The 12,711-nt window shown below is 46.4% G+C and overlaps 1 protein-coding gene across 11 annotated transcripts in view; it reads right to left on the reverse strand.

Annotated features, from left to right (window-relative positions):
- Positions 1 to 5,010, reverse strand: part of mbnl1 (muscleblind-like splicing regulator 1) — a 33,650-nt gene extending 28,640 nt beyond the window's left edge. For 4 of the 11 annotated variants that reach the window (XM_084006784.1, XM_084006783.1, XM_084006782.1 and 1 more), the window contains exon 1: positions 1 to 57. This exon is cut by the window's left edge and continues 77 nt beyond it. The gene's annotated coding sequence lies outside the window, so the exon portion shown is untranslated. Of the gene's footprint in view, positions 62 to 873; positions 1,122 to 4,898 lie in introns of those variants that run through there. The other 7 variants (XM_084006779.1, XM_084006778.1, XM_084006785.1 and 4 more) reach the window with 4 other exon arrangements.
- Between the last annotated feature and the right edge of the window lie 7,701 nt (positions 5,011 to 12,711).

Consider the following 12,711-nt stretch of genomic DNA (forward strand, 5'->3'; position numbering starts at 1 on the left):
CTTTCTGTCTTCAACTTTCTTCTTCTCTCCCTCTCTCTCTCTCTCTCTCTCTCTCTCTCTCTCTCTCTCTCTCTCTCTCTCTCTCTCAGTAACTCCCCCCTCTGTCAGACGCATGAAAACACTCACTTAGTCACACACACACTGAAGCACACACACTCCCACAGACAGTCACCCTCTCTCACACACACACACTCACACACACTCTCTCCTCCCGCGACCCGGAATGTTTGGCAAGATCCAACTGTACTGAAATACTGTGCTAACCATATAAGGTAGCAGCAGCTTCACATGTCACACGTAATTTACATGCAGCGGGGCGGGACAGACACACACGCACACACACACACACACACACACACACACACACACACACACAAGTAGAAACACACATGCAAAACCATGCTTCCCCCTTTTGGAGTGACGCAGCAAAGGGAGGGAACGAGGTAGAAAATCTCATCTGACCATCCTCCTCGTTACCACAAAGCCCTGCAGGAGAACTCCAACAACGTTGAGTCAGACGCTGAGTGGGCGATCTATTGATCCTCTCCACTGCTTCCTGGAACAACCATGGCCCTTCTCACACACACACACACACACACACACACAAGCAAACGTTCTTGCTAACTAGCGCTACCCTCAGGAAGTAGCTATTGTGTGACTGTCTGCCTGGAGCCAAGAATGTGTCTCACTGTGTGTGTGTGTACGTGCCCATATCTATAAAACAAGTCGTAACAAATTGATGTTAACCCTGTGGCCCACACAGTGAACACACACACACACACACTTTGTAAAGTAAAGCCTGCAGCAGCACAGAGGAGGAAACATCTCGGTGAAAGCGACGAGGAGGAGGAGGGTTACGAAGCGAGCTCTTACCTCTCACATTGCTCTCTCCGGTGTGTGTGTGTTTTGCTTCCGCGGGTCGAGTGACTCTGTGTTTATGTGTGTGTGTGTGTGTGTGTGTGTGTGTTCAGACAGGCCGCGGCAGCAGCAGACCCCCAGGCACCGGCTGGACCATTCTCAGGCAGGCGGGCGGAGCGGCGAGGCAGAGCGACCGGCAGGAGAGAGAGAGAGACAGGCAAGCGAGTGAGTGAGCGAGTGAATCGGCAGCGAATGAGTGGAGGAGCTGTGCAGAGCCGAGCACCAGAGAGAGAGGAGGAGTGTGTGTGTGTGTGTGTGTTGCAGCGTTGGCTGTGTGTGCCTCCCCCCCCCCCTCTTGAAGTGCCTGTGCTGCTGAGCCGTCTCTACTGACTCGCCAGCCTCTGGATCGCCTGTCTGCTGCCCGAGGAGAGTGGCGCTCGCTGGGTGGCGGTAGCAACAGCTGTGAGGGAGGAGGAGGAGGAGGAGGAGGAGATCCTGCAGTCCCCCCCCCCCCCCACTAAAACAACACCAGGAAGTGCCGGTTCAATTACAGCAACGCTGCCCTTGTCTATCCAGTGGAGCTGAGGGAGGAGGGAGGAAAACATTTTGGAAAAGCAGAGTGAGAGTATAAAGAAGGAAGAGGAGCGAGAGGAAAGATGAAGGGCAGAAACAGAAGTGATGTCAAACACTAGCAGGGAGGAGAGAGTGAGACGAGAGGCATTTAATGGGTAAAGGATGAAAAACAGCAGCTGGAAAGAATGATATAGATTAAAGGGTGAGGAGGGAAGAATTCTGGAAGAAGAATCTGGGGGTTTGGAGAGATTAGGTCTGGCTTGTGTCAGATCCCCTCTGCTGCTGGCATGCTAACCCTCCGTCTACAGAGTGCACTGTGGTGATGCATGCAGAATCACACAAAGCATGGAAACACTGGAGAGTTCTGGATATTCAGAACCAAGGTTGCAGGTCAGCAACATATGAGAAATTTAAAAAAGGCCAACCGAGACAATACTGATGTAACAGCCAACTTTCTCCCGTATTGCTGTTGACTCGAGGCTTCTGCCGCCACAACGACGCTCACATCCTGGGGGGGGGGGGGGGGGCATCTGATCTGGACCTGATGCTGCAATATCCGGTAGCCATGGAGATAGTGGCCTTGGCATCAGCAGGAATATTTACGGATTTGGAGCGGTGTGGCGATGCCAGGTTTTTTCCATCTCTATGACTCACTTCATGTGATTGTGGAAAGGAGAAAGTGGGGAAAAAGGAAAAAAGCTTTGCAAGTGTATGTTTATGTATATATAGGTAGGTATATGTCATTTATTTTTTATTATTATTTTATATCTTTTTTATATTATTATTTTTCTCACATTTTTAGCTATTTTTTAATTTATTTATTTTTTAAAAAAGAAAAAGAAAATGATGTTTATATGTAGAGCTGTTTAATGAACTCCAATTTCAATTAAATACAAATTTTAATAATAAAGAAAAAAGAAAAGACACTGCAGCTGACTTCAGTTTGCCTGAGGTCATACTGACGAAGTGTATATATACATGTATGATACTATATATGTCCCACCTGTCTCTCTGCACCCTCCTTTCCTCCCTCCCTCCCTCCTCTCTCTGGGCCGGGCTCTATTGCAGTGCAGCTCCGTCTAACACAAAGCTGGGTGATAAGTCATCTCTAATTTACACAGCAGGCCTTAAACCCCGGGTGACAATCTGTGGTGGAGCCCCGTCTGCAGCGCTAACCCTTCACCTCGCCGACATCCTGGTGCAACGAGCCTGTCTGCCTGCTCAAAGGGAACTGATACGCCGGACAAAAAGGAAGTTAATCAATTATGATAGACGGTGGCATTATTAGCTCCAACAGCAAAGTGCACGCCTCGATCTATTTCCAACCCACTGGAACTCACAGTTTGTCTTTCAGATCAGCGATCTGTCTGCCCGCTGATCGATGGAAGCAGCAGGTCGCGCTAACCTCCGCATGGAGGTTTTCCCCTGACCCGTGATGACGAAACATGGAGACACATTAGCGACGCCTCCAGAGATCTGGGCGCTCTGTGAAACTCAAAGACACTGACGTGGAATTTCCCCTCTTTCTGCTGCAGCCCAGTGTGTGCCAGCACTTTGGCTGCTTTCAGTCTCACTCTGTCTGCTGGTCCACATCTCATATTCACTGTCATTCCCTTCTGCAGTATGTTCTCTATGACTGTGTTAGAATCACTTTGACTCACTACATCCCCCCCTCCTCCCCCGAGTATGAATATAAAGCCGAGCAGTTAACCAGATGCATTTTAATCTGATCAAATGTACAACAGCAGGGTCACTTCTTCCCCTTTTCACTGCTATGTTTGTTCTTCATCTGCAGTGACAACACAGAAACCCCCCCACATGTCATGTTGCCTCAGATAAGAGGACGCTGACCGTTGCCCTCCGCATCCACGAGGCCGAGTGTTCGCCTACGAGCAAGGCATCGACATCCTGGGGTTGAGCAAACTATTCATGTACACAACCAACTGAAAACAGGAAGCTGTGTGTGTGTGTGTGTCTGTGTGTGTGTGTGTGTGTGTGTGTGTGTGTGTGTTTTGGGAGGGGGGGGGGGGGGGGGGGGAGTAGTTAAAGGGAAATTCCACCAATTTTACACAATAAGATCAGTGAACCCGTATAATGTCATTAGCAAGTTGCATTATTGCACTTTTTTCTACGTCTTTTCCCAGTCCTACACATTTTTTTTTTTTTTTGTGAGGTTTATTTCACACCAGACAACAGCAATCAGATTAAAAAAACTACAAGCACCAACATACCAATACAGCAACAGCACAGCTAAAAAACAACAACACCTGGCCTGAAAAGGAGATGGACGAAGCATAGCCTTTAAATTTACAGCGTAATTTACTGCTACGGAGCAGAATAAAAGAGTCATTCTACGAGGAACCTTCTAGAAACTCATCGATCACATGGAGTGTAAACCAGCAGGCTGACCCCTCTGCCTCCGTCAGGCCATCAAATCCTAACCCTGTGCCCTCCCTCCCTCCCTGATGAATGCAACTTTCCACCTCAAGCCCCGCTATCATCTCAGCACTCTGCTATTTACCAGCACTCTGTAAATGACACTGGCCGTCTCATGTGAACTCTCACTCCACTGAGGGAAATGTCCCGCTGCCAAACGGACCCTGACGGCTCATCTATCACCGCGGGGCCGCAAATACACATCACACCCCCGTTACAGGCCGTCACGGCAACGCTGCACCGTGCACAGGCCTGCAGGGAATCGAACCGTTCACGGCGGCCTCACTAATCCAGGCTGCAGGATGAGAGCGCAAAGATAATGCTTTGAGGCCGTTTCCACACTTCTGCTTATGCTTTAGAATATGCGGCGAGTTCCCCCCTCGTAAACACAAGATGTTGGAAATATGTTATAATAAATACAAAGTGTGTGTGTGTGTGTGTGTGTGTGTGTGTGTGTGTGCACATGAGCGTTCACATCTCCCCCCACGCTGCATACTTTGTGGTTTTTATCTCAACTTCTCTCTGCTCAGACGCAGCGAGGGGAAGCAGGTGCAATTCAAGCTGTCAGGTTTGAAATACAGAGAGAGGAAATAGCACACACTGTCTTGTCCCTATCTGACACCACTGTGTGTGTGTGTGTGTGTGTGTGTGTGTGTGTGTGTGTGTGTGTGTGTGTGTGTGTGCACCATTCAAGCTTGAAGCTTTATCTAAAGATAAAATGAAAAAGAATGGAAACGCCTTTTGCAAAGAGGCCGTTTACTCGAGCTTCCAGCTATTTCTTTGTCTAAATGCAGCCTGCAGATCCAAACTGTTAGAAATATCAAATAAGCTCCTTTTCGAGACTTCTGACAGACTTTTATGAACAGAAAACACTTTTCCTGGAGCCGACACGTTCACGTCTCACAGCTCAATATCACATAATTATAAAATATTATAAATCAACAGAACACTGAATAAGACCAGAAGTCATCCACAGTTGAGTAGTGTTTAGTAATAATAATAAAGTAAAAGTAATGTAGCCGTGAGCTCACCTGTGTATCTGTCTATCGCCGACACGCCGCTGGGACAGACAGAGGAGTCGCTTCGACGCGGGTCACGCTGACGCAATGCATTGTGGGACGAACTCACTAATCTTCCTTTCTCTCTCTTTTCTCTCTTTTCTCTCTTCCTCTCGTCTCTCCCTCCCTCGCTCTCACAATAGCACCTTCTGCTTGGCAACGGCCATACCACAAAATGCGGTCAGGTTTACAGCGGGCCATCACTGCGCAACATCACGTCTCCATGACAACCACTCCTTATCTAATTTGCATCTCCGGCTTCGCATTATCTCCGCATGCCAAATATGGCCACCTTGATGCCCCCACCTCCTCTCTCTGCCTCCCCCCCCCCCCCCCCCCCCTTTTCTTTTGTTTTTTTTATAACTTCCTCTTTCCCTCCCTTTTCACAACTGTGTGTGCACTGAACGTTTCCGTGCACACGCACAGAAAGAGGAAGTGTGTGACATCAGGCGTGAAGGCTGGGAGATAAGCCATGAAGCAGCGCTCTGAATGAGGAAGCTGCTGTCGAGAGAAGAATACGTGTTATCACCATCCCTCCATGGATTTCACTTACCCTCTCCATGCGTCGTCTTGTGAAGTCGTTACGACCTTCCTCCTTCTCCTCCTCTCCTCTTCCTCTTCCTCCCCCACGGGGCCGTGTCTATCAAACTAGCAGTGGAGTGTTGAACCAGGGCCCCTGGAGCCCCCTGGAGCCCCCCCCCCCACAGCAGCACTCAGCAGCACTCAGCACCTGTCTCCAGCTGCCAGAGAGAGAGAGAGAGAGACAGGGTCAATCACAGCAGGGGGGGGGGGGGGGATTTCAACAGCAGCACTACATGATGGCTTATATCCACTACAAACAAGTAGAGGTGGTGACGGGATGAGAACATGCTGGACGGACAGGTGGAAACCTGGAGTGGGCTCGTCTGATGCTGTGACATCACCAAGCATTAAATCGCACCTGATCAAATGTATCTGTTTTTCTTTGAAGTCAATGTTGATATTGACATCGTTTCGTTTAATCTGAAAGTTTGGGCACTTTTACAATCATCTATCAACAACTTTGACTAGATACGGGACGCGTTACCCAGCGCTTAAACATTACCCAGCGCTTAAACGTTACCCAGAGCTTAAACGTTACCCAGCGCTTAAACATTACCCAGCGCTTAAACGTTACCCAGCGCTTAAACGTTACCCAGCGCTTAAACATTACCCAGCGCTTAAACGTTACCCAGCGCTTAAACATTACCCAGCGCTTAAACGTTACCCAGCGCTTAAACGTTACCCAGCGCTTAAACGTTACCCAGCACTTAAACGTTACCCATCACTTAAACGTTACCCAGCGCTTAAACGTTACCCAGCGCTTAAACATTACCCAGCGCTTAAACGTTACCCAGCACTTAAACGTTACCCAGCGCTTAAACGTTACCCAGCGCTTAAACGTTACCCAGCACTTAAACGTTACCCAGCGCTTAAACGTTACCCAGCACTTAAACGTTACCCAGCGCTTAAACGTTACCCAGCACTTAAACGTTACCCAGCGCTTAAACGTTACCCAGCACTTAAACGTTACCCAGCGCTTAAACGTTACCCAGCACTTAAACGTTACCCAGCGCTTAAACGTTACCCAGCGCTTAAACGTTACCCAGCACTTAAACGTTACCCAGCGCTTAAACGTTACCCAGCACTTAAATGTTACCCAGCACTTAAACGTTACCCAGCGCTTAAACGTTACCCAGAGCTTAAACGGCCTCAAACTGACACCCTGTCATGTGATCTTCAACAACCTCCATCCATACAGGAAGTGTGTTTCCTCTCCATCGTGATCCAGCTGATGTTCATGTGACAGAGAGAGAGAGAGGTAGAGAGAGAGAGGGAGAGAGGGAGGGAGAGAGGGGGGAGAGAGAGAGAGAGAGAGAGAGAGAGAGAGAGAGAGAGGGGAGGAGAAAGGGAGGGGGGGGAGAGAGAGAGAGAGAGAGAGAGAGAGAGAGAGAGAGAGAGAGAGAGAGAGAGAGAGAGAAGCCATGTACAGTAGTATTATATTTTGCGTAAGAGTTTAAAAAGTGAATGAATTTCCCCCAAATGTTGTTTAGTAACATTAAACATGCGACTCATCACTTCAACTAAAGAACCCTGACTGAAAGCAAAGATCAGCATGTTGTGCGTTTCCATGCAGACTCAGAGTGAAACCTTGTGATGATGACGGGTTTGAAGCGTGGCGGCCGTGTGTTCGTAATGAATGGATTAGATGAGGATTACTGCGCTGCCTTCCCACTCCTGTGTCTTCTCCTGGTGATATGACTTCACGTGTATTATAGACGACGGTGATCACATAAGCCACGGCATGGAATCCACAACAGGATTATCTATGGTGGAGGGATCAACGCTGCTGCTGCTGCTGCTGTGGAAGCCAACAGACTGAACCACCTAACGAGGACACAAAAGGCAACTAGAGCCATATCCATTAGTAGTTGTTCTTATAAAGAGAATTATTCATGGCTAATAATTCAATTAAGCTCCCCTCCAGGAATGACACGTTCCACTTTGTAAAAGACATTTAAAGTATGTGTCTGGGTCGACCCCGTCACCGTGGAGATATTTGCTGGGATCGGTCTACCCCATCTCACCTCCCCGGGAAATCACTGAATCTCTGCTGCAGCTCCTTTGGAAACTCTGCCGGCCTGATCCGTGTGAACGATGAGCTCAGCGAGCCTCGTCACATAAACATGCAATTAGATCATAACTGGAGGCTATTAAGTGACACGTGACGGAGATGAAACATAAAAATTACAGTCTCCTGCTCGTCCATATTCGGGTTGGGCCGGTCCTGCCGGTCCATTCAGATGTGAATTTAATAACACGCGACAAATCAGGAAGCAACACCTTTAGTATTAATTCAAGAGGTTAAAGGTCAGGTGATCATTCCTCCAGTATATGTTGGTGTTTAACAGATCCCCTTCCAATGTAAGACCGGATCCCAGACCGGACCTCATCTCATATAAACCCCTGAGGACTTATTCCAGTGACCACACGGAGGGTAAAGGGTTCACCACCGCGGGTCTACGCTGGAAAAAACCCCCCATGAAAAACACGTTCTATACGGTAAAAGAAACCGTCACTTAGTATCATAGCAACCGGCCAAAGTCAACACGCCGTCTATTGTAATTCTAAAACTAGCGAAGCTGAGTGCGAGACATAATTATATCTCTCCTCGACCAATCACAGAAGCCCGAGCCATAAATAACACAGACGGGTCGCCGACGGAGACGGAGCCCAAGAGTCAACAAACACTCTCACTCCTGGATTCAGGGGGGGAGGGGCTATAGGAGAGAGAGAGAGACCTATAGGTTTACAAAGAAGGAGAGAGAGAGACCTATAGGTTTACAAAGAGAGAGAGAGATTCCAGAGGAAGAGAACCAGCGCTCATAACCTGTGGTTATGAGTCATAATGATGCTGCTGGATGCGACCGTGGCGATGAACTGTCATTACAGACAAAATGCAGAGAGGCTGGAAAACCTCCAGGTCTCCATGAAACACTGCTTAGAACTCTTAAAGTCAGATTCTCCCAAAGTTATTAGAACGTTTCCCAAACATTTGACTTCCAATCAGAGCAGCTCGTTGCGTGGTGAGTGCTCCATTCCGAGCCTTATTACGCCACAGCGGCATTCTGGGAAACAGCTCCGCCCCCAGAGAGGCCTTATTTTTAGATTTTACGAGCAATATTGAATTCTGACCTGAGATATTTTCACCGGGTGATTTAAGATGTCACCGGTCGCAATTACATTCATATCTCATCATGAAAAAAAACCCTCTTATTATAGAGGTCATAGAGGAAGTAAACAAGTTGCTTGACCAGATATTTGCCGTTGCTATGACAACAACCTCACACGTCACACGTTGGTGCATCTCCATGCTTTTCCAGCACCTTCCAGCTGTGGTAAACTCCATATTTGTATCAATACAATGGTCAGTATTCAGTCTACTTATTATGTCACTTGTTGATCACATTAAATGAGATGTTATTGTCCTATAAACAACCAACATGATGTTTGGAGACAGCTTTTTACAGAAGGACCACAAATGAAAGGAAAACTAATTCCACTAACAGATCCACAGAAATATAATCACAAACTATTTTCATCATTGTTCATTTTTCATGCAGAAATGTCAGAAAATGCTGTTTTCAGTCCCTCAAATATGGAGATCTTCTTTTCTCTGTTCTATCATATATGTCATCACATAGAACACACATTTCAAGAACTTTAAGCACTTTTCAAACCTCAAACACTAAAAAGTCAAGTGTTTTCAAGGAGTTCCAGCACTCGTATGAACCCTGGAGTTCGTATGACCTGTTATCATCATCGTGGTGATAAATCAAGAATTTTATCTTGCTGCCAGTGAAACACGCTCAGCTTCTCGGGGAATGTGATCATCAGAATACCACATGGTTGAGACGCGTATGTTATAAGTGTGTAAACTGGTACCGTGACACCATCAGGCCTCCTCTGCATGGGTCACATAATAAAAGCATCTGTTTCACGTAGCACCTCTGGTACGGGGAGGTGCTACGTTCTAGACTCCGGTGTGACATTTCCTGGTTCCTGACGTACAGAGTTCATGTAGGTTTCTAAAGGATGAGGTCACATCGGCCTTTCCCCGAGTCTTTATGTTGCCCTGATGGAGTTAACGAGTGTTTGGCCTTTTTAGAACAAGAGAAAGGCATGCTTGTCATTTTTGGGGGTTTATGCCATAATTGCAGAATTGCAGTAACTGTTGTTTACACATGCATAATTACACTGTTTACAGTTTTATTATTGTTGTCATATGCTGCCTTTTAAATTACTTTGTTTTTATACTATTTATCTTTTTTATACTTAGATGTTACATTATTGGCATTCTGTGGACAGCAAAAGAAGAATTTCATTGTGCAGGGAAACACGTTTCTTTACTGTGCAAAATAAACCCTTTGAATCTTTGAATCTTGAATCATAAAAAGGGACAGATTTAGAGCACATAAGTAGCCTTTTTATCATTATGATGTCACAGAGGATCCTCACACAGTACTACCAGCGGGTAAACCTCAAAATGAACTAACTGATTGGTCACATGATCTGTCACAGCACTGTTAATACCTTAAAAATCGTGTTACTGATGCCAAGCTAAAGGACAGAAGCGTTCCCGTGGCGATGAGGAGGCGGTGTGTGCTGCAAGGCGGGACAGAATGACCCTCCCTCAGCTCCCCCCCCCCCCCCCCTCGATTCAAGGTCGGCAGCAGTGGCAAATTAAATTAGTCCTGTCCTGTTCTGCGGCGGTGTTGGCGGCGGGTCGACGGCGACTCGACTAAAATGATGAGTGTGGGATTCTGAAGGGAGCTGCATTCGTCCCGACCCTCGGGTGTCATGTTTGCAAAAGCGAGTCACAACGGTGAAGAAAAAAAAAGAGCCTGTAATCAAAAGCAGCGTATTAAATTCTGCTTCTGTAATCACTTGCACCAAAAAAAAAAAGGGGAAAAAATCAATGATTTCTGCTTTCAAATGCACCACTTTATACTGTTGTCCTCTGGGTTCACCCCACTGCTGCTGCTGCTGGAGTAGGAGGATGTCATGTGCTTTTCACATGGACAGAAGCTACATTAGGCCCAATTTGTTCAACTCACACCATAGCACACGCCACCTGCTGGGCATCTATGGTATGACATGTGGCAAGCAGGAGTAAACGTTAAAATACATTTGCTGTATTAATGCTTTTGTGAGGACTTTGTGCTCAACCACAAACATACCGTGGTTAATCTGACATCACTCTACATGCTCGTCTCTCACTCAGCAGACCCGTCATCACCACGGCAACGCTGCATTTCTGTCACGTAGACTTGTTCGCCCGTCTCCACGGCAGCGATGCAGAGTTTATCTCCCTCTCTCTCTCTGAGGGGGTTGTTATCAGCAGAGAGACAGCTCACACACCGCGCGGCGGAATGGGAGGAACTCGAAGAATGCGATGCGGTGTCAAAACATGACACGAGCGAGCAGACGACCTGATATTATGCTCCACTTGGCCGCTCAAATATGTGTGACAGGCGTCCGTTTGCAATGTCACAGAGAAAAGTTCCCAGATGGATCATTAGCAACTATTAGATGCACAGCCGGAGCGTTTTATGGATGAGGTAATGTGTCATCTCTAACGTGACGTCTGACCCAACCTGGGAAATAAGGCTTCCTAAAGGGTTCTACCAGCAAATATTTGCTCTTGAAAGAACCCTTTTTGGAAGAAAGGGGTTTTACAGGGCTCTTAGCAAGACTGAGGGTTCCTATAAGAACCCTTTTCTGACTAAATAGTTCAACGAGGATTGGTGAAAGCATAGATATTAAAATATCCACCCAGCCACCTTCCCTGAAAACCATGTGGATCATGATTGTTCTGGGATGCCCTGCACCACATCAGTCCACGGCCCTTCAGGAGACCCCCACAGGCCCCAAGGCTGCTGGACCAGGTCCCCTTCACCCTAAAGGCTCAACTAAACTAAACTGAATGAAAACCATGGTTATGGTGGCGAAAGTTCTAGGTTCTAGGTGAATACCCTGGAATATGAAAGTGTTCTCAACAGAGACCCCTATGAAGGGGGAGAGTTTCTGGATAGCGCCCCCTGTGGTTGGAATCATTACACCATAGAAGGGATCTCTGGAGAACCTTTCACACATGGTTCTACGTATAGAATGTATGTTGGGTTCTGAGTAAAACCCTCTATATGGGTTCCAGGTGGAACCTTTTTAAAAAAGTCCTCCTCCAGATTCCATATTTTCTGTTTAATTTTTCTAAATTCAGTGTTTTACAATTTAAGAGCATTTTTCCATCAGGTGTACGAATCAAAATTCAGCAACTCGCTAAGAAAATATTAGAAATGTATTGAGGAAATGTTCTCAAAGTTCTAATTCTAAGAACATGCAAATATGCATAAATATGCAAATGTGTGTGCAAGGGAGGGAGTCACACTAAAAAGATCATAAATAAATATTTATTTTGTTCTCATTCGGCTTAGCTGCGCTGACAAATGATAAAGAATATAACGATAAAGAAAACCCCAGATTTTTATAAATTGCATCCACATTTTTGTAATCTTTTCAACGAAATTCTGTCTTTTACAGTTGATTCCATTTTCTTAGTCAAATTCTGCCATTCCCCATCGCTGAATCATAGAGCCGGTTCACATGACACCAACCTGGTTGCAGCTGACTACGTGTAACGCCCATCGTCCTCTCAGACGTCCACAAACAGCAGATATCTCACTGCAGTACAGTCAGAAACACTGATCCTGACAACCACACCAGCGACAATCTCAGTAAAATATGTTTCCATGTAAGCATTATATAACTACAAAGCCTCCTGGTTGAATTCAGAGTCATGAATCTACAAGCTGCCAAGAAGACAAAAGAAACTCTCTGATCTGTATTAAATCGTCATCACCACAGTAAACCAACTCCTCTTGTTCTCATACAGTGTCTGTGTGTACATGACACACATGAGGCACACTCGAGGTGTGACATAGAAGTGGATTTCCAATTTCCACCACAAGAGGTCAGTGAAATACAGCTTTTCCGCTTGGTGTTTTGATGCAGGAAGACAGACACTAGAGAGCAGCAGAGCACCTGTAAATATTAAGTGTTCACGCCTCATGCACTGAATATGTACAGTATATGCACACTCACATAAACACACTTTGCAGCAGTTATGCACCTCATTTCACCATGTTATGACGTTTCAACTGTGATGTTTTTAGATTTGTGTTCCTAAAATGAGGATATTGGTGCGGAA

The sequence above is a fragment of the Eutrigla gurnardus genome (assembly GCF_963514095.1).
Source record: "Eutrigla gurnardus genome assembly, chromosome: 4".
Taxonomy (NCBI): Eukaryota; Metazoa; Chordata; class Actinopteri; order Perciformes; family Triglidae; genus Eutrigla; species Eutrigla gurnardus.